Source organism: Sciurus vulgaris, assembly GCF_902686455.1.
Source record: "Sciurus vulgaris genome assembly, chromosome: 11".
NCBI classification, from domain to species: domain Eukaryota; kingdom Metazoa; phylum Chordata; class Mammalia; order Rodentia; family Sciuridae; genus Sciurus; species Sciurus vulgaris.
The window spans coordinates 119673335-119697287 of NC_136472.1; the positions used below are offsets into that span (position 1 = coordinate 119673335).

The 23953-nt window shown below is 35.7% G+C and overlaps 1 pseudogene across 1 annotated transcript; it reads right to left on the minus strand.

Moving 5' to 3' along the window:
- Positions 1–186: 186 nt before the first annotated feature.
- Positions 187–22967, minus strand: LOC306639913 (olfactory receptor 8D2-like; annotated as a pseudogene). The gene is made up of 2 exons: positions 22703–22967; positions 187–1074 (listed from the first exon to the last, which is right to left on the minus strand). The product of its transcript is annotated as an olfactory receptor 8D2-like (transcript).
- Between the last annotated feature and the right edge of the window lie 986 nt (positions 22968–23953).

A 23953-nucleotide genomic window follows, 5' to 3' on the forward strand; every position in this document is an offset into this window, starting at 1 on the left:
CTATTTCCTAAAACATATCAGAAAACTAAACTGCTCAATAATCTCCAAAACGTCTGAGGCATTCTCAAGCACAGACTTTGTATTTTGTAAGTGATAATGTTTTCTCTTTGGAAGACAGAAAGAAATGTCAAAAGTCCCTCACACCATTTCATCTGGCTCAGTTCTGTCCCTATAAGAACCCCTTCATCAGGACGACTGCCTCCCCACAACCACCCTTGTCAGTGCGCTCTTCACGTCCTTGTTCCTCAGGCTGTAGATCAGGGGGTTCAGCATGGGAATCACCGTGGTGTAGAACACAGAGGACACCTTCTCCTGGTCCATAGTGTTGCTGGAAGGAGGCTTGAAATACATGAATGTTATAGACCCAAAAAAGATGCCCACAGCCATGAGGTGGGAGCTACAGGTGCCGAAGGCTTTGGACCGCCCCTCAGTGGAGCGAATGTGGAGGATGCTAGCGAGGATGAAAGCGTAAGAGATGAGGATGGCCAGTGTAGGAGCTAAGGTATTGACTCCTCCAATAATAAACAGCAGTATCTCATTGACATGGGTGCTGGAGCAAGACAGAGTCAACAAGGGCAGAATATCACAAAAGTAATGGCTGACAGTGTGAGACCCACAGAAGGACAGCAGTGACATGCGGGAAGTATGGACGGTGGCCCCAAACAAACCCAGGGAGTATACCACAGCCATCATGATGGAGCAGACCCTGTGGGACATGACAACGTTGTAAAGCAGTGGGCTACAGATAGCACGTAACGGTCATACGCCTGGCTGTGAGGAGGTAGCCTTCTGCAATAACAAAAAAAGAAAACAGTAGAGCTGAGTTCATGCACTCTGGAAGGAGATGATGTTCCTCTCTGACACGAAGTTCACCAGCATCTTAGGGGTAATGACAGAGGAGTAGCAGAGATCAATGAAGGACAACATGACTGAGAAAGTAATACATTGGGGAGTGAAGTTGAGAACTGACCAGCAATTAAGAGGATCATGCCCAGGTTCCCCACCACTGTGACCACATATATTCCAAGAAACAGGAGGAAGAGGGCAATTGAAGGTCCGGGCGTTTTGTTAATCCTTCCAATATAAAATCAGTCACTGAAGAGGGTTTGGAGTAGTTCCTTTTCTTACAAAATAGTCACTGTAAAAAGAGATTAAAAAAAAAAAAAAGGACATTAAAATTATCTTCTGATTTCCAAAGCAGAATTTTGTGCTGTTTTTGCAATTTCCACTCCTGACACTCATGAGTCCCTGACTTCACTCCTTTTCAAATCCTCTTAAAAGTTCATAGGACAAGATTCTGAATGCAACCAGAGCCATGGTTCCACCTAAACCAATCATGCTGAAAACTCCTCTTAATGCCAATGTCCTTAATCTTGTACCCAGGTTTAATCCTGCAAACTACTACACTTTGAGAAAAAACCACAAACTTTCCATACCTAACTATTTTTTTTGTTCACACTCTAAAAATAAGACTTCTTACCCTCTTTATCTAAGCACATGCCAATAGAACCTTCAGACCTTGTGAGCTCATGGCTTCAGAGTTACCTGTGACCATGTAAGAGTTGTTCCCATTTCAGTTCCCAACCCACCTATGTGAATCAGCATACTTTGCATTCTCTAAAAGGGGACTGTAAAACAGAAAGATGTCTGAGAAGGGATCATAAATACAGAAATAACTTACAGGAAATACCTCTAATCCAAGCTCTTTATATATATATATATATATAACTAAGGATATTAGTACTTTCCTGATATGTATATATCAATCATATATACATATATAATATATAGTATGCATGTACATTTTAAATATATATTTGTATATATATATTTACACATATATAAATGTTGCAAAAAATTTCTACTTTTGCTCTATCTTTGTTGAAGGAAGTTTTGTAATATAGATATTTTAATACTTTTATTTCAAAGACATATTAAAATGTTATTTTATGAAAAAAAAATTTAAAAAAAGAAACACCTCTAATCACTTCTGACTCTCATTTTCTTACATCCAATTTCTGAAGGGAAAACCTGATTGCACCAGGACCATTTTCCATTTCATTGGGATTGGATTAACAGAATTACAGTGCCAAAGGCCATCCTTTGACTATAATTCAGATCTTTCTTTCCCAGAAACACCAAGAAGTAGTGTTAGCATTCAGGAGTTAACACTTGAGCCATTAACGCTTATTTGCGTCCATCCTTGCACCTTCACTCCCACCTGTCTTTCAAAGCCAAAATGCTCACTGACATTTCTTTCCAAAATGTTTAGTCAAAATTGTAGGTCTTCCTGTTCACTGAATTTGTTTCCTGCAAACTTTAAGCAGAACTGAAAAATTGTATACTACCTTTGGAATCGAGATCGATAATTTTTCATAGGGATATTTGAATAATATAAAACATTGTTTTAATTCATGACACTCAAGAGAGAAACAGGAAGAAATCAGGACCAAGATATGGTTTTAAATTTATTTTTCCAAAATGAGAAAAAATATCAATGAAGAAAAAATTCCATTCACAAAATGGATACAATGATACATTATTTCCTTTTATTTTTCACAACAAAAATTTTTTTTCATGATCACAAACAGAAAAAATTGTCAAATTTGCTGCAATATACTTTCACTTTATACCTTCTGCAGCATGTTAATGGTATTCAATATGTGTGTTGATTTAAAGGCTGAATTATGTGGGATGTTATCTCCCAGATAGAAGAAGTGACCCAAGTCTCTAAATTCAGGAATTAGCTAATGCTTTAAGAGAAAGAGATCAGAGTTGCCAAAATGAAACACCAAGCAGACCCAATGATATGCCCAAGAAATTGAACCCATCTTCACGTGGATGCTGTGAAGATTTTCAATGACTTGTTTCACATGGACACAATATTTGTGATAGTCACAGAGAAAACCAACCACACTGTGAAAGTTAAGAGAGACAGAGGTGAAGCAATTTAGGTTTCAGACCAATTTGTTGGATACCATAGTTTTTGATAAGCTCATGTAACACTAAATTTCCTTTTATAATCTCAGATAATACAGAAATCTTTCCACTAGGAAGCGTCATCCAGAGATTAGAACCCCAGTATTCCTATCTCTCAGTGACTGAAGAAATATTCCTGCTGGTTTTAAGACTAAAATTGCTGACTTGTCAGAGTTAACAAATCACAGTAGTTGATGCTCTGACAGTGCACAGCAGATTGAGGAAAGCAACAGATGGGCAGGAAAACCTCATTTATCTGCAGATATGTATTCAGTGTCTATATTACAAAATAACCAAATGTAAGCAAAACGCCTTTAAGAAATCAAGTATAAGCATCACATTATCCATTTATTAAAGTTCATTCATTTATCAGCCCACATTGGTCATCTCTTAAAACTATATCACCATATTTGTTAGGAAATCATTTAGCATACCTGAAAGAAAACAGAAAGAAGACACCAAATTTGAAAGAGGTAGGTAGACATTAGAAAGGTTTTAAACAAAATTGAGGCTTCCAGAAAAAAATAATCCTCAAATAGCCAAGTTATCTAAACCCTAAAAAATCAGAGTTAGCCTTTGGCATAACCATCAATGCCCTGAATTATCATCCAAAGAACATTTATTTATTTCCAATATCTTCAACTCAGAATGTCAGAGGAACATGAATTGCAATATTTAAATTTCCTGTCAAAGCAATTTAGTAAGTGAGTCACTTTGAAAATGAACAAATTTACATGGGTGAGATCTTACTGAAAATGAAATGTTATTATATCAAAAGAAAGAAAAAATAAATGATTATCATCTGCACGCGTATATGCTCTCCTACAGCACAGATGACCTGTGGTCTCCTGTAAGAAGGTACTACTTTGATTCTCTTCCAACTTTTACCTGTGATTGGTAACCTACAATTATACTACCTTTGTAAGAAAAGTGCCTAATCCCTCTGTTGAGAAACATAAGTGCGTAGCTAAAAATGTAGCTTCTTGTTGTTTTATGATCAGCCATTCAAGAATGTAAGAGTCCATGCAATTTACCAGGAGTTTATAAATTACTCATGGAATTTTCAGTGTGTACTTGATATAAGATATATACAAACATAATTATATGTGAGACTATTAGAATAAAAATAGGCTCTTTGACTTAACATAGATAAACAAATTTACAACAATCCTTCTTATAAATTCCTTCTTTTAAAATATACAACTATGTAGAACATGTATTGATCTGTTATTCTCCCAGTGGAAAGATGGTACTTAATAAAAATTTATCTAAACTAACCTGCTGAGTGCTACAGAATACGGAGTACAGTTGTTGAAGAAATTCCTGGATTCTCATTTTGGGGATGTAATTTTATTCAAGGGACACAATTAAATAATATTGGCTAGACATCAGAATCTCAAATGTCATTGTAGTTGCCCCTTTGAACTCTGATAAAGCTGGCATTGTAGCTGAGAGAATAGGGTTCATAAAGTTCAATTTTCTGGATTGAGAATGAGGTCCACTTTTTCAAGGGATTCAAATAAATGGAAAGGAGATTTTCCAACATTTATTAAATTATCCCAAACAATTGTTACAAAACATCTGTATGATTTTCTGAATGAAATATTTGAATCTGAATGAAATATTTGTTTATTTCAAATCCTACCCCTATGACTGAAAGGCTTCTTGTATGGGGACAGAATAATAGGCTGAAAGTAGGACTGTGCTTTTGGTGTAGAGTCTGTATAACAGGGCAGGTTATTTACCCCTGACACTATGTCCTCATTGATAATAAGTTACGAAGACAAAGTCTGTATAGACACCTGCAAGTTTCAAACCACTATGTGACTTTGAGGAATTATTTTTTTATTAATTTATAAAATAGTTTCTTAATTTCCTCTCTGATTGACTTGAATTCACCCCAAAGAAGCAAGTAGCCCCAACCAAAGCATAAATGGGAAAGCAGGTGAGAGAATATGTGTTGCTCAAGATCAGCGGGAAAGCAGGTTTGTTCCTCGTCATCAAGGAACAGGTTGCATTCAAATGGAAATACAAAAACCTTAACTTCTATTCAAGAAGCAGAGAGACCAATAGATCTCTGAGGTCTCTGCAATGACATTGGAAAATTATCAAAAATTTTTAAGCATTTTGCAGACCGTGAGTAGCATGACATCACGATTCAGATTTAAGAAGAAGCTATTTCTTCTGTCAGGAACATCTATGCCAGTAAGCTGCTCTGGAAAGCACTGGGAGCAAAGAAAAATGTGGTAATTGAATGCTGTCAACTTGGCTAGGTTTGCCAACCTTCCACATCTAAAATAATCCCAACAACGTCTTGAACATTGACATCGATGGTTAAGAGCCAAGTCACAACTCAAGGTTGATAACTCAGCATTACATTTGCAACTGTGCCATTGACGGGACATGATTTATGTAGGAAAAGTCAACTACAAAAAGAAGAATTTAAAGAGAGCCTGATGTAACCAATTTTAAGGCAGAAGAACATTAAAATACAGAGCTCTGCATGATTTGCTTCACTCACTTGTGGTTCTGAAAGGAATACTGACACGGAAATGCTGGTAATTGGAAATTAAATCATCCAAGGTACATATGGACAGAAAATAAGCAAAAGAGTATATGTTAAATTTTATAATAGCTGGCCTTTTTTGCAATTTATGTTGTGGAGTCATATAAAAAAATAGAGTGGATACAATCTCAAATGAAATAAATGAATAATGAGTAAAATGGCATAATGCTGAATTTAAGCCACTGTGTAAACAGAATAGCCAGAATTGAATCATGACTTTGTTACTTAATAGTTGTGGCTTTAGGAAAAGAATAATTACTGTGACTTCATATCCTCAACTGCAAAGCTTCTCAGATAGGATTTATTTTTGAGAATAAAATGAGTCACTAAAAGTTAAAATAAAATTTAAATGGCCAATACACATGAAATGTGGTACTGATCTTAAAATTACACATTTAAATACACAATTCAAACACCATGCAGGACTTATACAACCTGGTGAGAAATTGATACTCACTTACTTAAGATGTTTGCTTGAGAAACTGGAATCCTCTATTTATTTGCAAGTATTGTATAGGCTTAGAAATATACAATTAATTCCCAAAGGGTTGCAAATCTCCCAAGATTTGGGGGTCCACATGAAATAGCACAATTATGAAAAAATAATTTAGAGATTCACATGATCTCAAAACATTTCCATACCCAAGGGATTGATCTCTGTTAGTAGAAATCAATGATGAAATAGATTTTGTTCTTCACTAACACCTTAGAATTTACAAAGGTGATTTTGCCAAAACATTATCCTTCCTAAAAAAAAAAACTTTTTTTTTCAGGTGATCTCAGAAAACTCCAAGAGATTTGTAGTCTTGGGGCAAGTTCCCATTGTTTTTCCTATTCAGACACTATCTGTATTCTGTCATGGAATTAGTAAAGGAACACAGGGGTCTTAACTACCAAGTATTACGGAAACAATTTTTTTCCTACCCAAAAAATGACTTCAATATATTAATTAGGAACCTGTTAAATGTCTCAACTTTCTCCTTGTGACCTAATACAATATAACTTACATATTTCAGTAGTATAATGATGTGACTACGTCATTGACCCTTCCAGACACCTCATTTGGTTGAGATATAAACGTTATTCATTATATGAGATGAGTTCTGCCATGTTGCCCAGGCTGGACATAAACTTGCAATTCTTCTGTTTCAGCCTTCTTAGCAACTAGGATTACAGGTTGCATTTGCCCTCCCCAGATTTTATAAGTCCAATTTTAACAATTCAAGTATTCACGTAAGTTACAAATAATCTCTTTTTTCAGTATCATTGGAATTTACATGTAAAGATATCATAAGCATTTTTGGGGAAGGAGGGATTTCACACTACCAATTTGAGTTTTCTTTATTGATTGTAAGTTCATTCAGACCATTTTCAAACAGTTTTTTGATATAGCGGTGGTTTACAAAAAGCACTGCTCATTTCATCTAAGTTTTAAAATTTGGTATTCTCAGGATGTATTTTTGCTATATCTGAAACTCTGATTCATGTTCCATTTTCTATTCTTAATAGTTATTTGAAACTTCTCACCTATTTTATTAATTTTGCTAAGGTATTTTTTCTATTTTATTCATCAATTAAATGGCCAACTTTTGATGTTGTTGTTCTCCTCTTTTCTCATTCATTATATTATCTCTTATATTATTATAAAAATTTTAGAGCATTGACATTATTATTAAAGGAGTATTATTCTTTGAGTTTACCTTGATATTGCATTCAAATCTTATTCCATTAACTTCAAAATGCCCTCTTTTCTAACAATAAAATTAATTCTAATCCATAATTAACCTCTAAGTACTACTTTATCAATGTCTTACAAGATTTAGTGGGTAAGTTTGGAGTCTGTGCATTCAGTTGTAACTATATTCTCATTTTCATTTAATTTGTTTTTGCCTTGTGAAATACTTGGAAGTGCTTCATAAAATTTCAAATTGGGGGGGGTACAGAGACCATTATTTTATTTCTAATTTTTAAACCCTGTTAAGAAGAGAATGCGGATCCAAGGAGGATCCAAGATGGCGGACTAGAGGGTGACTGCATCTCCCGTCACTCCAGAACTCAGGATTCAAGAAGGGGAGACATTGAGAGACTCGCGACCAACATAACAGCTGCGGGTGAGTCTCTCACACTGGGTGAAACTTGCCTGAGCGGCAGGCCCGGACAGTGGACATCTTCTTGGAGCAGGGCAGGGCAGTGAGAGTCTTCCCCAAGCAGCCCTGCTCCCTCAGGCCGGAGCGGCACAACCCACAGCCAGCTTCTAGGAGCAGGCCTGCCCAGTGAGAGCTTTTCCACACAGAGCCAACCCCAAACCCCGGACCCAGCGGCGCGGCCGGACCCAGCGGCGGGCCCTGGCCCGTAGGGGATTCTGGGATCAGGGCAGGGCAGTGAGAGGCTATCCCGAGCAACCCTGCTCCCTCCCGTGGCAGGCAGGGTCCACAACCAGCTTCTTGGAGCAGGCCCGCCCAGTGAGAGGATTCCATGCAGAAACAGCCCCCAGCCCTGGACCCAGTAGCGGGCTAGGGGCAGTCTTCATTGGAAGCACTGCATTATCAAGTTCCTCTAAAACTTCAGGCTACTGAAGGCTGGGAGATGATGTACTGGAAATCTACAGGGACACTATAAGCCAATAGAGGGAATCTGCAATATCTCAGAGTCCCACTGATATCTGACTAATATGACAAAACAAGGGAAGAAAATGTCCCAAACAAACCTAGATACTATATCAATAAAACCCATTGACAGCACAGCAGAAGAAATATCAGAAAGGGGGTTCAGAATGTACATAATTAAAACAATCAGGGAAGGAACGAGGAGATAAAAGAGCAAATGCAGGCATTGAAGGAAGAGATGAAAGAGCAAATGCGGGCATTAAATGATCACACCGATCAACAGTTAAAAGAGCAAATATGGGAAGCAAGAGATCATTTCAATAAAGAGTTAAAGATATTGAGAAAAAAAAAAACAAACAGAAATCCTTGAAATGAAGGAAACAATAAACCAAGTTAAAAATTCCTTAGAAAACATAACCAATAGGATAGAACACCTGGAAGACAGAACCTCAGACATTGAAGACAAAATATTTAATCTTGAAAACAAAATTGACCAAACAGAGAAGAAATCATGAACAGAATCTACAAGAATTATAGGATATCATGAAAAGGCCAAATTTAAGAATTATTGGGATTGAGGAAGGCTTAGAGAAACAAACCAAAGGAATGAACAATCTATTCAATGAAATAATATCAGAAAATTTCCCAAATCTGAAGAATGAAATGGAAAACCAGGTACAAGAGGCTTATAGGACTCCAAATATACAAAATTACAACAGACCCACACCAAGGCACATTATTATGAAAATAGCTAACATACAAAACAAAGACAGAATTTTAAAGGCTGCGAGAGAAAAGAATCAAATTACATTCAGCCCAAAACCAATAAGAATATCAGCAGAGTTTTCAATCCAGACCCTAAAAGCTAGAAGGGCCTGGAACAACATTTACCAAGCCCTGAAAGAAAGTGGATGCCAACCAAGAATCTTATACCCAGCAAAACTTACTTTCAGATTTGACGATGAGATAAGGTCCTTCCATGATAAACAAAAGCTAAAGGAATTTACAAAAAGAAAGCCAGCATTGCAGAACATTCTCAGCAAAATATTCCATGAGGAAGAGATGAAAAACAATGATGTAAATCAGCAACGGGAGGAACTAGCCTAAAGGAATTGTCAAATAAAGGAGAAACCAAATCATGTCAAAAAACAAACATGAGTCAAATGACTTGGAATACAAATCATATCACAATAATAACCCTGAATGTTAATGGCCTGAACTCATCAATCAAAAGACATAGACTGGCAGATTGGATTAAAAAGAAAAATCCAAGAGACTCATCTCATAGAAAGAGATACCCCCAGCCTAAAGGTGAAAGGATGGGAAAAATCATACATGTACATGGACACAGCAAAAAAGCTGGAGTGTCCATCCTCATTTCAGATAATGTGGACTTCAAACCAAAGTTAGTCAAAAGGGATAAATAAGGACAATTCATACTGCTTAAGGGAAGCATAAATCAGCAAGATATAACAATCATAAACATCTATGCCCCAAACAGTGGCTCATCCATGTACATCAAACAAATCCTTCTCAATTCCAGAAATCAAATAGAACACAACACATAATACTAGGCAATTTTAACTCACCTCTCTCACCACTGGATAGATCTTCCAAACAAAAATTGAATAAAGAAACCATAGATCTCAATATCACAGGCAACAATTTAGACTTAACAGACATATATAGAATATACCAACCAACAAAGAATGAATACACTTTCTTCTCAGCAGCACATGGATCCTTCTCTAAAATAGACCATGTTTTATGCCACAAAGCTACTGTTAGCAAATATAAGAAGATAGAGAGACTACCTTGTATTCTATGAGATCATAATGGATTGAAATTAGAAATAAATGACAGAATAAAAAACAGAAACTTCTCTAATACCTGGAGATTAAATAATACTCTATTATATGATGAATGGATAACAGAAGACATCAGGAGGAAAATTAAAAAATTCTTAGAAGTAAACGAGAACAAAGACTCATCATATCAAAATCTCTGGGATACTATGAAAGCAGTACTTAGAGGAAGATTTATTTCATGGGGCGCATTCAACAAAAGAAGAAAAATCAACAAATAAATGACTTAACACTACAGGTCAAAGTCCTAGAAGATGAAGAGCAGATCAACACCAAAAGTATTAGAAGACAGGAAATAGTTAAAATCAGAGCTGAAACCGATGAAATTGAAACAAAAGAAACAATCAAAAAAATTAACAAAATAAAGAGTTGGTTCTTTGAAAAAATAAACAAAATTGATAAACCCTTAGTCACAAAAAAAGAGAAAGAGAGAGAAAACACAAATTACTAAAATTCAGAATGAACAAGGAAATATCACTACAGACACGAGTGAAATACAAAACATAATTAGAAGCTATTTTGAAAATCTATACTGAAACAAAACAGAAAACCTCCAAGACATCAACAAGTTTCTAGAGACATATGAATGACCTAAACTGAACCAGGAGGGCATACACAACTTAAATAAATCAATTTCAAGCAATGAAATAGAAGAGGTCATCAAAAGCCTACCAACAAAGAAAAGTCCGGGACCAGATGGGTTCTTAGCCCAGTTCTACAAAACCTTTAAAGAAGAGCTCATTCCAATACTTCTCAAATATTCCATAAAATAGAAGAGGAGGGAACCCTCGCAAACTCATTCTATGAAGCCAATATCACACTGATACCTAAATCAGACAGAGACACTTTGAGGAAAGAAATTTTCAGACCAATATCCTTAATGAACATTGATGCAAAAATTCTCAACAAAATTTTAGCAAATCGCATCCAAAAATATATTCAAAAGATAGTGCACCACGATCAAGTGGGTTTAATCCCAGGGATGCAAGGTTGGTTCAACATCTGGAAATCAATAAATGTCATTCGCCATATCAACAGACTTAAAGTTAACATCACATGATTATTTCGATAGATGCAGAAAAAGCATTCGATAAAATACAGCATCCCTTCATGCTCAAAACACTAGAAAAAATAGGGTTGATGGGAACATTCCTTAACATTGGAAAGGCCATCTACACCAAGCCCACGGCCAAAATCATTCTAAATGCTGAAAAACTGAAAGCATTCCCCCTAAAAACTGGAACAAGGCAGGGATGCCCTCTTTTACCACTTCTATTCAACATTGTCCTTGAGACTCCAGCCAGAGCAATTAGACAAACCAAAGAAATTAAAGGGATACGAATTGGAAAAGAGGAACTCAAACTATCCCTGTTCGCTGATGACATGATTATATATTTAGAGGAACCTGGAAATTCCACCTGAAAACTTTTAGAACTCATAAGTGAATTCAGTAAAGTAGCAGGTTACAAGATCAATGCTCATAAATCCAATGCATTTTTATACATAAGTGATGAATCTTCAGAAAGAGAAGTTAGGAAAACTACCCCATTCACAATAGCCTCAAAAAAATAAATAAATAAAATACTTGGGAATCAATCTCACAAAAGAGGTGAAAGAACTCTATAATGAGAACTACAGAACACTAAAGAAAGAAATTAAAGAAAATCTTAGAAGATGGAAAGATCTTCCATGTTCTTGGATAGGCAGAATTAATATTGTCAAAATGGCCATAGTACCTAAAGTGCTAAACAGATTCAATGCAATTCCAATTAAAATCCCAATGATGTACCTTACAGAAATAGAGCAAGCAATTATGAAATTCATCTGGAAGAATAAGAATACCTAACCCAGAATAGCTAAAGCAATCCTTAGCAGAAAGAGCTAAGCAGGGGGTGTCAGAATACCGGATCTTCAACTCTACTACAAAGCAATAGTAACAAAAACAGCATGGTATTGGCACCAAAATAGACAGGTAGATCAATGGTAAAGAATAGAGGACATGGACACAACCCAAATAAATACAATTTTCTCATACTAGACAAAGGGGCCAATAATATGCAATGGAGAAAAGATAGCCTCTTCAACAAATGGTGCTGGGAAAACTGGAAATCCATATGCAACAGAATGAAATTAAACACCTATCTCTCACCCTGCACAAAACTCATCTCAAAATGGATCAAAGACCTCGGAATCAGACCAGAGACCCTGCATCTTATAGAAGAAAAAGTAGGTCCAAACCTTCAACTTGTTGGCTTTGGATCAGACTTCCTTAACAGGACTCCCATAGCACAAGAAATAAAAGCAAGAATCAACAACTGGGATAGATTCAAACTAAAAAGCTTTCTCTCAGCAAAGGAAACTATCAGTAATGTGAAGAGAGAGCCTACAGAGTGGGAGAATATCCTTGCCACTCATACTTCAGATAGAGCACTAATTTCCAGAATCTATAAAGAACTCAGAAAACTCTATACTAAGCATACAAATAATCCAATCGACAAATGGGCTAAGGAAATGAACAGACACTTCACAGAAGAAGATGTATAAGCAATCAACAGATATATGAAAAAATGTTCAACATCTCTAGTAATAAGAGAAATGCAAATCAAAACTACCCTAAGATTCCATCTCACCCCAATTAGAATGGTGATTATCAAGAACACAAGCAACAATAGGTTTTGGAGAGAATGTGGGGAAAAAGGTATACTCATACATTGCTGGTGGGGTTGCAAATTAGTGCAGCCACTCTGGAAAGCAGTATGGAGATTCCTCAGAAAGCTTGGAATGGGACCACCATTTGACCCAGCTATCCCACTCCTTGGCCTATACCCAAAGGACTTAAAATCAGCATACTACAGAGATACAGCCACATCAACGTTCATAGCTGCTCAATTCACCATAGCCAGATTGTAGAACCAACCTAGATGTCCTTCAATCGGTGAATGGATAAAGAAACTGTGGTATATATATACAATGGAATATTACTCAGCCATAAAGAATGATAAAATTGTGGCATTTGCAGGCAAATGGATGAAATTGGAGAATATCATGCTAAGTGAGATAAGCCAATCTCACAAAACCAAAGGAAGAATGATCTCACTGATAAGCGGATGATGATACATAATGGGGGGTGGGAGGGGTTAGTGTTAGTGTTAGGGTTAGGGTTAGGGTTAGGAAGGGAGGCAAGAATGGAGGAAGGAAATACTGTATAGAGGGAAAAGAGGGGTCGGAGGGGGGCGAAAAATAACAGAATGAATTAAACATCATTACCCTGTGTAAATTTATGATTACACAAATGGTATGCCTTTACTCCATGTACAAACAGAGAAACAACATGTATCCCATTTGTTTACATTAAGAAAAAGAAAAAACAAACAAATAACTAAAAAATAAAGGTTAAATTCTTTAATTAAAAAAAAGGAAGAGAATGTGGTCTTTGTTTACAGGTTGGTTTGTACTTACTGAGACTAAATGTACACACTAGCTCATAAGTAAATTTAGAAATATATACTATGTGTGTTTAAGCAGAATGGGGGAAGGCTCAAATGTTTTCTCTAGCATCGGAAGCTAATCCAAAAGAAGGGAGGGGAGGTAAAAAAAAAAGACAGTTCAGTGGAGCCAACAAAGGGGAATGAAGGGAAGGGAGCTGGAATAGGATAGGGAAAGAGAGTGGAATCTGACCTAATTTGTCTATGTATGATATGAATATACCACAGTGAATATCATCATTATGTTTATCCATAGAACACTAATTTAAAAACAAAGAAAATTACAAATAAATAGCAGAAGGATCAGTAGAGGCAAGGGAATAGGAGAAGAGAGAAGGGGAGGGAAAGGGGAAGTACCAGGGAATTGAATCAAGATGAATTATATTCTATGCTTTTATAATTATGCCGAGATGAATCCCATTGTTATGGAGTTCAAAAGAACTATTCTAAAGGGGAATGAAAGAACTAATAAATAAAGGGGAAAAAAGAAGGTGGGCTTCTATTTTTGTACCAGAGATTGAATCCAGGGGTACTTATCCACTGAGCCAAAGCCCCTTTTCATTTTTCTTTTCTTTTCTTTTTTTTTATTTGGAGACAGGGTCTGGCTAAGTGTCTTAGGACCTCACTAAGTTGCTGAGTGCTAAGGCTGACCTCGAACTTAAAATCCTCCTGCCTCAGCCTCCTGAGTCATAGGAATTATAGACATGTGCCACGCCCAGTGATGGGCTTCATTATTGAGTACACAGTTATAGGTGTAATGCCTACATGTCTACTTAATTAATTTTATTTCTCAAATTTGCCCCTCCCTTATTTTTAGATTTTGCTCGATCTGTATATTTCTGAGAGAGGTAGTATATATATCTTTCCCTTAAATCCCTACTCTACAACTCTACATTTGTTGATTTCTTCTTGAAATTCTGCTAGATTTGTATTATCTGTTTTGAGGCTTTTTAAAAATACAAAGAAGTTTGAAACAATTATACTATTATTTGTACTACTATGGTTTATTTATCTCTATTAATTACAATTAAAGTCTCTTTTTCTTTGTATTAATTTAGTTATGCCAGTTTGCTTTTGCAGGTTTTTGCCTGGTATCCCATTTTCACTCCTTTGATGTCCATTTTTATTGATCTTTCAGTTTTGTAGTTGCCCCTTCTAAATATACAGCTGTGTTGAGTTAAGGGTGGGTGTTGAGATTTTTGACCTTCAATATGTAAGGCCCCCCTTTTGAAGTGTTATTTCAATTACATTTGTTATTGTTACTTCTGCATTAGAATTGATTTTTACTATTGTTTTGTTCTTTCTACTTATTATGCTTATTGTGTAAACTTATGCAATCTCAGAAAAGTATTCAGGAGGGGATATGGCCTACCCCAGAGTTAGTGGTCACAACCACTAAGGGTCATGGTGATCATTTGACCTCCTCTTTTTCTTAAAACTAACTTCCCCATTTCTTAAAATTAACAACCAGTTCTCATTCCCTGTACCACATCTGCTGCATATTACCCCTTTCATTGAAGTTTATGCAAATACACACACACACACACACACACACCTATACCTTGAGAAAACTCTCTCTAGACATTATGATTCACTGAGTCCTTGATAAACCTTGGACATGCTTACTTTTTAAAAAATCTGATTTAAATTTGCATGGTCCTACTTCCTTCCCTATTGAGAAAAACTTGGGTAAGTCATCTTTTTCCTTAGTAGGGGTAAGTTGATATTCATCTCCTGTCTCATGTAAGTAGTCATATAGAAGTCAAGGAAAGTCCTATCAGACTAATCTGTAACAGAGAATAATATCTTAATATTTCATCATGGGATAAGTCTAAATATAAGTGCATATTTGGCTAATTTGTAGCCCCATTCACAGCCTCCTCTTTTGTATTTATTTATTTTTATTCTGCTGAGTGTGTTTCTCTCGAAAAGTACAATTCCAAATTAATGATCCTTGATAGAAATAAAGTTAATAGCAAAACACCTAGCCCAAGGTAGGCCAGTAAGATTGAGTAATTAATTCTATTTCTATGAGTAATTGGGTAATTAATTCTAGTAAAATGCATAGATAACTGACAAGTCTACCTTCAAGTTAATGAGTGATAAACTTCCCTTTGAAATCTCAGGATACTAAGATTATGGACATGCTCCTGGAAGATAGCACTAACAAATTCTCTTCTGCACCCTATTTCCTCCTAGCCATTGGATTTCCCGTGTGATAGCTGATTTCTTGTGAGGATGAACTACAGAGCAGTTAGTGATCATGTTGAACAACCTCATCCACTCAGGGTGTAAGTTCCCTACTGTTCCTCTTCCAGCCTCCACTGTCAAAAGGGAAACTCCATTTCCAGGGCCACATGATCTTGTGGAGAGACTCAGAGTAACACCTCTGCCCATGCATCCCACCCATTTCTCAATATTCTCTGTAAAAACAAGAGTTTTGAAGCTGTGCTTGCTGAGAACTGACTAGCTCAGCTCCAATATTTTTCTCCATTCCTTTCTTATTTTCTGATTATGTTATTGAGGTACAATAGACACACAATAAACTGTTCATCTATTTTTAATTTTTATTTGTTCTAATTAGATACATGAGAGCAGAATGCATTTTGACTTATTGTACACAAATGGAGCACAACTTTTCATTTCTCTGGTTGTTCACAATGCAGAGTCACACCATTTGTGTAATCACACGTAGGGTAATAATGTCTGTCTCATTCCACCGTCTTCCAACCACCATACTCCTTCTCCCCCTTCTTCCCCTCCTCTCCCTCCCATTTGCCCTATCCAAAATTCCTCCAATCTTCCCTTCCCATGTCCCCCTTTATGGATAAGCATCCACTTATCGGAGAAAACATTTGGCCTTTGGTATTTTGGGATTGGCTTACTTCACTTAGGGTATTCTCCAACTTCATTCATCCACCTACAAATGCCATAATTTCATTCTCCTTTAAGGCCAAGCAGTATTCCATTGTGGTTTTTATGTAATATGCTGATTTTAAGTCTTTGGGTATAGACCGAGGAGTGAGATAGCTGGGTCAAATTGTGGTTCCATTCCAATTTTTATAAGGAATTTCCATACTGCTTTCCACAGTGGTTGCACCAATTCACAGTCCCACCAGGAATGAATGAATGTACCTTTTCCCCCACATCCTTGCCAGCATTTACTGTTGCTCATATCGTTGACAATTGCCATTTTGACTGGAGTGCGATAGAATCTCAGTGTTGTTTTGATTTGCATTTCTCTAATTGCTAGACATAATGAACTTTTTTTTCCCTATATTTGTTGATCAATTGTATTTTTTCTCATGTGAAGAATCTGTTCCTTAGGCCATTTATTGATTGGGTTATTTGCTTTTTTTGGTGTTAAGTTTTTTGAGTTCTTTATATATCCTGGAGATTAGAGCTCTATCTGATGTGCATGTGGTAATATTTTCTTCCATTCTGTAGGCTCTTTCTTCATATTATTGATTGTTTCCTTTGAGAAGAAGCTTTTTACTTTGAATCCATCCCATTTATTGATTCTATATTTTATTTGTTACAGATTAGAGTCTTGTTAAAGAAGTCAAGTCATAGGCCAAAATGATGAAGATTTGGGCCTGCTTTTTCTTCTGTTAGGTGCAGGGTCTCTGGCCTAATTCCTAGGTCCTTGATCCACTTTGAATTGAGCTTTGTGTAGGGTAAAAGAAGTTTTTAATTTCATTTTGCTGCATAGATATTTCCAGTTTTCTCGGCACCCTTTGTTGAAGAGAGTTTTTTCTCCAGGGTTGTTTTTGTTGCCTTTGTCTGCATTTGTGTGAGTTTGTCTCTGTGTCCTCTATTCTGTACCTTTGGTCCATATGTCTATTTTGGTGCCAATACCATGCCATTTTTGTTACTATAGCTTTGTAGATAGTTTAAGGTCTGGTATTTTGATGCATCCTGCTTCACTCTTCTTGCTAAGGATTTCTTAGACTATCCTGGGTCTCTTTTTTCCAAATGAATTTCATGATTGCTTTTTCTAGTTTCTGAAGAACAACTTTGGGATTTTAATAGGAATTGCATTAATTTTGTATAACACTTTTGGTAGTATGGCCATTTTGAAAATATTAATTCTGCCTATCCAAGAACAAGGGAGACCTTTCCATCTTCTGAGGTCTTCTTCAATTGCTTTCTTTAGCATTCTGTAATTTCACTTTTGTTAAGTTGATTCCCAAGTATTTTTGAGGTTATTGGAATAGGATAGTTTTCCTAATTTCTCTTTCAGAGGATTTGTCACTTATGTATAGAAATGCATTTCATTTGTGGGTATTTATTTTATATCCTGCTACTTTGCTGAATTCATCTGTGAGTTACAGAAGTTTTCTGGTGGGATTTTTTGGATCCTCTAATATAGAATATGTAACCAGCAAATAGTGATAGTTTGAGTTCTTCTTTTCCTATTCATTTCCTTTAATTTCTTTGGTCTGTCTAATTGCTCTGACTAGAGTTTCAAGGACTATGTTGTATAGAAGTGGTGAAAGAGGGCATCCTTGTTTTATTCTAGATTTCAAAGAGAATGCTTTCAAGTTTTCTCCATTTAGAATGATGTTGGCCTAGGACTTAGCATAGATAGCTTTTACAATGTTGAGGTATATTCCTATTATACCTAGTTTGTGTAGTGTTTTGAACATGAAAGGATGGTGTATTCTGTCAAATGCTTTATCTGCATCTATTGAAGATATCATATGGTTCTATCTTTAAGTTTATTGATATGATGAATTACATTTATCGATTTCCATAAGTTGAACCAATCTTGCATCCCTGGAATGAACCCACTAGATCACAGTGCACTCTTTAATATGTTTTTTGTATGTATACTATTTGTCAGAATTTCATTGAGAATTTTTTCATCTACGTTCATCAGGATATTGGTCTGAAGTTTTCTTTCCTTGATGTGTCTTTTGTCTGGTTTGGGTATCTAGGTTCATAGAATGAGTTTGAAAGGGTTCCCTCCTTCAATTTCATGGAATAATTTGAGGAGTAATGATATTAGTTCTTCTTTGAAGGTCTTATAGAACTCAACTGAGAATCCCTCTGATCCTGGGCTTTTCTTGGTTAGATGGCATCTTCTATTTCATTGCTTGGAATTGATCTTTTAAAATTGTGTACACCCTCCTGATTCAGTTTGGGTAGGTCATATGTCTCTAGAAATTTGTCACTGTCTTTGAGATTTTCTACTTTATTGGAGAATAAATTTTCAAAATAGTTTCTAGTTATCTTCTGTATTCAAGAATGTCCATTATTATATTTCTTTTTTCATCATGAATTTTAGTAATTGGAGTTTTCTCTCTTCTTCTCTTTGTTAGCATGTCACAGGGTTTATCAATTTTATTATTTCAAAGAACCACTTTTTGTTTGGTCAATTTTTTGAGTTGTTTCTTTGTTTCAATTTCATAGATTTTAGTTCTGATTTTAACTATTTCTTGTCTTCTGCTACTTTTGGTATTTGTTTATTCTTCTTTTTCTAGGGTTTTGAGATGTAATGTTAGGTCTTTTATTTGTTGACTTTTTATTCTTTTAATGAATGAGCTCAATGCAATGAACTTTCCTCTTAGCACTGCCTTCATAGTGTCCCAGAGATGTTGATATATTGTATCGGTGTTCTCATTTACTTCTAAGAATTTTTTTATCTGATGTCTCCTGTTATCCACTGTTCATTCCATAGCATATTATTTAGTCTCCAGGATGGAGTAACTTCTATTTTTATTTTATCATTGATTTCCAATTTCATTCTATTACAATCAGATGGAATGCAGGGTAGTAGCCCTATTATTCTGTATTTACTAAGAGTTGCTTTTTGAAATAATATATGTTTTATTTTTGAGAAGGATTCATATGCTGCTAAGTAGAAAGTGTATCCACTCACTGATGAATGAAATATTCTATATGTGTCAATTAATTTAAATTATTGATTGCATTGTTGAGTCTAGAACTCTTTGTTTAGTTTTTGATTGGAAGATCTATCCAGTAGTTAAAGTCATCCAATATTATTATATTGTTATCTAATGGATTCTTGAAATTGGGTAGAGTTTGTTTTGATGTACCTAGAGGCTTCATTGTTTGGGATACATATATTTACAATTGTTATGTCTTGTTGATGTATGATTCCTTTAAACACTAGCAAATGTCCTTCTTTATCCCTTCTGACTGACTAACTTTGGCTTGAAATCCACTTTATTGATATGAGGATGGAAACCCTATTTGTTTACACAGTCCATGTGAGTGATGTTTTTTCCAAACCTTTAACCTTAGTTTGTGAATGTCATTTTCTATGAGATGAGTCTCTTGAAGACGGCATATTGTTGGGTCTTTTTTTTTTTTTTAATCCAATCTGCCAGTCTATGTCTTTTAATCAATGAGTTTAGGCCATCAACATTCAAGGTTATTATTGAGACATGATGTATATTCCTGGCCATTTTGGTTCATTTTTGGTTTTTATCTTGACTTGGTTTCTCCTTTATTGGCTTTTCCTTTAGTGTAGTTCCTCCCTTTGCTGATTTTCATTTTTTTTTTAATTTCCTCCTCATGGAATAATTTACTGAGAATATTCTATAGTTCACGCTATTTGTAAATTCTTTTAACTTTTGTCTATCATGGAAGGTTTTTATTTCATCATCAAATCTGGAGCTTAATTTTGCTGCATATAAAATTCTTGTTTGGCATCCTTTTCTTTCAGAGCTTGGTATATGTTATTCCAGGTATATGTTATTCCATCTTTTAGGGTCTGGGTTGAGAAATCAACTGAGATCCAAATTGGTTTCCCCTGCTTTATAATCCGATGTGTTTATCTCATAGCCTTTAAAATTCTATCTTTATTTGTATGTGAGGTATCTTCATTAAAATGTGCCTTGGTGTGGATCTGTTGTAATTTCGTATATTTGTTGTCCTGTAAGCCTCTTATATTTGATTTTCCATTTCATTCTTCAGGTTTGGGAAATTTTCTGATATTATTTCATTGAAAATATTGTGCATCCCTTTGGTTTGTATTTCTGTGACTTCCTCTGTTATGATAATTCTTAAATTTGGTCTTTTCATGTTATCCAATAATTCTTGGAAGTCCTGTTCATGGTTTCTTACCATCATCACTGTGTGGTCAATTTTATTTTCAAGACATATATTTTGGTCTTCATTGCCTGAGGTTGTTTCCAAGTAATCTAATCTGTTGGTAAAATTTTCTATTGAATTTTTAATTTGTTTACTCTTTCCTTCATTTCAAGAATTTCTGGTTTGTTTTTTTCAGAATCTTTATCTCTTTATTGAAGTAATTTTTTGTTTCCTGCATTTGCTATCATAGTACTTTATTGAAGTGGATCTGTTCATTGCCTATATTTGCTCTCTCATATCATTCTTTACTTCACAAATCATTTTAATTATGTACATTCTGAATTCCTTCTCTGACATTTCTTCTACTGTGTTGGCAATGGATTTAATTATTATAGCATCTTGGTTTGTTGAGGCACTTTCTTCCCTTGACTTTTCATGTTGTTCATTTGTCTTCCCTCTAGCAGTGCAGATTCAAGGTACTACAGTTTCCACACTATAGACTTATGGTGTCCCTGCCGGTTTCCAATTCTCACTTTTAAGGGGGAGATCAATATTAACAGCACCCAACACAAATAATATGTAGCCTTAAACCAAATACCCCCTATTAAGAAATTTCCAGTTTTGTAGCAATAAACAGAAATGATGTGTTCAATTATTATTTACAACACAAAAAGTAGGTTTGCGAATGGGTCTATAATTTCTAATGGCAGACAAAGAGAGAATGGGGACTGTGAGATAAAATGTTAATGAGGTAGAATGTGAGAATATAGAGGTATCTGATCATAGGAAAAGTGAAAGAGGGCTCTATAGAAGTTGGCTGTTAGCAGGAGAAAAGAGACTCCAGGGAAACAGGTGAGTGAGAGGAAACTATAGACAGTGAGAAAATAGAATAGAATAGAATAAAGAAAGAGAAAGAAATATTTTTAAATGTAAAAATATTTTTTTGTTTACCATCATTTTTTATTTTGTGTTTTTTTTTTTTTTATTGTGAACAAATGGGATCCATGTTGTTTCTCTGTTTGTACATGGCGTAAAGGCATACCATTTGTGTAATCATAATTTACATAGAGCAATGTTGTTTGATTCATTCTGTTTTTTTCCCCTTCCCCCCACCCTCCCACCCCTCTTTCCCTCTATACAGTCCTTCCTTCCTTCATTCTTGCCCCCCTCCCTAACCCTAACTCTAACCCTAACACTAACCCCTCCCTCCCCCCATTATGTGTCATCATTATCCACTTATTAGGCAATATCATTCGTCCTTTGGTTTTTTGAGATTGGCTTATCTCACTTAGCATGATATTCTCCAGTTTCATCCATTTGCCTGCAAATGCCATGATTTTATCATTCTTTATGGCTGAGTAATATTCCATTATATATATACCACAGTTTCTTTATCCATTCATCAACTGAAGGACATCTAGGTTGGTTCCACAATCTGGCTATGGTGAATTGAGCAGCTATGAACATTGATGTGGCTGTATCTCTATAGTATGCTGATTTTAAAGTCCTTTGAGTATAGGCCAAGGAGTGGGATAGCTGGGTCAAATGGTGGGTCCATTCCAAGTTTTCTAAGGAATCTCCACACTGCTTTCCAGAGTGGCTGCACTAATTTGCAGTCCCACCAAAAATAAAAGAATATATATAACAAAACCGTAAAATACTAATCAGACATTGCAGTTCTCAGTAACCTGATGCATGAAAAGTACTTGGTTTCAAAAATATTGAGGGTGTGAGAGAAAGAGAAAACAAAATCTCCAAGAATTGAATATTGTTTCCATTGGAGTTCAATATCTTCTCCGCTTCCCTTTTCATTTGGTAGGTGGAGTTTGCTGTTATCTCCACCCTTAGGATGGCGAAGGTTACTAGGGTGAGAGGGTCACTCTTGCAGGCAAACTCCCGGAGGTGGGATACAGCAACTGCCAGTCCTGTTGGAAGACTGCACCCCAGGAATCTCCTTTGGAGTCCACTCATGTGATGTAGGAACCTGGTCTTAGCCCCTTATATCACCTGTGGACTCCACAGTCCTGGTCTCTAATTTATTCTTTAAACTGTATCTCACCCCACCTCGGCCCTTTTACTTCCAAGTCAGGAACCTCTCTCTCCAGAGGTCCTGCGGGCTGAGCATAGGTGCCCATGGACCTGCCATGGAGAGCTGTTTTGTATCAGGCAAATCAGGACCCAATGTTGAGAGCTGCAGGCCAGTGTAGCTGTATTTGGAAGTCTGTAGGTACCTTGATAATGGGCTCCCAGACCCCAGCCAGTGTCCCAAGATGGTGGTTGCCCCTACTAAAGGTGTGATGGTGGTAGTGAAGGTAACCCAAGATGGCAGTGAGGGTGTCCCAGGACAGAGGCACTGGCCCTGCACAGGCTCTGCAAGCTGGTGTCTGGTGCCAAAACTGTACATATTTAAAGTGTACAATTGGATAAATGCTGACGAATGTAAACAGTAACTACATCAGCACCACTATCTGCATAGGGAATGTTGCCATCATATTTAAATGTTTCCTCTTGCCCGTGGCAATCCCTTCCTTCTACTCTTCCATGTTATCTTTTGCTATAGGTTAGTTTTCATTTGCAACAATTTTATGCAAATTAAGTCAGTTATTAATCTTCTATATGGTCCTATTTTACTTAGAATAATTATTTTGAGTTCATTGATTCAGCATCATTTCATGTGGTCACTCTTTTATTATCATTATTTTGATCTAATAAGCAGGTAGTGGTATTTTATTGTGATTCAATTTGCATTTCTCTAATGAGTAATAGTATGGAGCATCTTTTCTGTTACATATTTTTCAGTGAAATGTCTGTTCAGTTTGCTTCTTTTTGAAAGTTTTTTCTTTTCTTATTATTGATTCAAAAGCTCTTTATATCTTTATATATTCTGAATATGTTACTTATCAGATAACTGATCTGAAATATTTTCTCCCTGTCCATGATTTTCATTCCCTTTATAGTGTCTTTTGAGTGATAAAAATTTAAGATTTTAATGAAGGCCAATTTATCACTATGATTTTTTATGGATTATGTCTTGGTTGTTATATTCAACACATATTTGCCCAAACCAAGGTCAAAGAAATCTTCATGAAAGCTTTCTTCTGGAAACTTCAGTTTCAGTTTATACATTTAAGTATTCAATTCATCATGTATATGTCAAGTATGAATCAAATTTATATTTTGCATCATTTAATTGGTTCCAACAAGAAAAAAAAAAAAACTACCTAAACATCATTTTTTTCTGAGAAAACATGGGAACACTAATACAAAATACTTTTTATTTTATTTTAAAAAACTGAATGACTCAAAAATTCTTTGGATCATTCTATTACTGAGTTTTTGTGTTCTTATTATTGATCTTTATTTAAATATTTATTCTGGGTGTATTCTCTC